The 1,548-nt window shown below is 43.0% G+C and overlaps 1 pseudogene; it reads left to right on the top strand.

The window, feature by feature from the left end:
• Nucleotides 1–371: 371 nt before the first annotated feature.
• On the top strand, nt 372–1,167 carry LOC112655818 (40S ribosomal protein S4-like; annotated as a pseudogene).
• The last annotated feature ends 381 nt before the right edge of the window (nt 1,168–1,548 follow it).

Genomic DNA, 1,548 nt, shown 5'->3' with positions numbered 1-1,548 from the left:
TTATTCATGAGAGATAGAGAGAGAGAGAGGCAGAGATACAGGCAGAGGGAGAAGCAGGCTCCACGTAGGGAGCCCAATGTGAGACTCGATCTCAGGTCTCCAGGATCAAGCCCTGGGCTGAAGGTGGCACTAAACCACTGAGCCACCTGGGCTGCCCCATATCTCAGCTATTTTGAATAATGCTGCAATGAATGTACAACCTCAATAGCAACAAACCAAATAATTTGATTGGAAAATGAGCAAAAGACCTGAATAGATATTTCTGGAAAGAAGATATAAATGGCCAGCAGATATATGAAAAGGTGCTCAACATTGATATTCAGGGAAATACACCTCACACCTGTTAGAATGACTATTAGCAAAAAAGACATATGATAACAGTTCTTTTCATGCATTGTGCAGCTATAGCTCCTGGTCCCAAGAAGCATCTGAAGTGTGTAGCAGCTCCAGCAGCTGCTGGATAAACTGGTGTATTTGCCCCTTGTCCATCTATTGGTCCCCATGAACTGAGAGGATATCTCCTTTTCATCACTTTTCTAAAGAATAGACTTAAATATGCACTAAATGGAGATGAAGTAAAGAAGACCTGTATGCAGCGTTTTATTAAGATTTGATGGCAAGGTCTGAACTGATAAAACGTACTCTGGTGGTTTGATGGATGTCATCAGCATTGGCAAGACTGGGGAGAATTTTGGTCTGATCTATGGCACGAAGGGTCACTTTACTGTCTACTTTGCTGAGGAGGTCAAGTATAAGTTGTGCAAATTGAGAAAGACCTTTGTGGGGACAAAAGGAATCCCAAATCTGGTGACCCATGATGCTCACACCATCTGCTATTCTGAACCTCCCATCAAGGTGAATGACACCACTCAGATTGATTTGGAGACTGGAAAGATCACTGATTTCATAAAGCTTGACATCGGTAATCTGTGTATGGTGACAGATGTGCTAACCTGGGAAGAATTAGTCTGATCACCAACAGAGAGACACCTCGGTTCTTTTGATGTACTTCACATGGCAGATGCCAATGGCAACAGGTTTGCCACCTGGCTCTCCAGTGTTTTTGTTATTAGCAGAGACAACAAACCATGTGTTGCTCTTTGCTGTGGAAGTGGTATCTTTTTCACCATTGATGAGAAGAAAGACAAGAGACTGGTGGCCAAATAGAGCAGTGGGTAAATTGGTTTTTAGGTGACATGATTGGAAGTCTTTATACTTAATTAAAGATAATATGGCATGGAAAACAAAAGAAATGATAACAGGTGAGGATGGTGAGGATGGGGGGAGAAAGGGAACCCGTGTGTGTTGGTGGTGGGAAGGTCAATTGATGCAGCCATTATACCACACAGTGTGGGAGGTTCCTCAAACAATTGAAAATGGAACTACCTTATGATCCAGCAATGCCATATTCTGGGCATATCCAAAAGAAACGAAATCAGGGTCTTGAAGAGGTATCTGCACTCCCTTGCCTATCTTTCTGGATGAGGTAGCAGTGAGAGGAAGCCCTTACTATATGACTAACAGTGTGCCAGGCACTGTTCTAGGAAC

This window comes from Canis lupus, chromosome 22 (assembly GCF_003254725.2).
Source record: "Canis lupus dingo isolate Sandy chromosome 22, ASM325472v2, whole genome shotgun sequence".
Classification (NCBI taxonomy): domain Eukaryota; kingdom Metazoa; phylum Chordata; class Mammalia; order Carnivora; family Canidae; genus Canis; species Canis lupus.
This window is presented reverse-complemented; position numbering and strand designations above follow the sequence as displayed.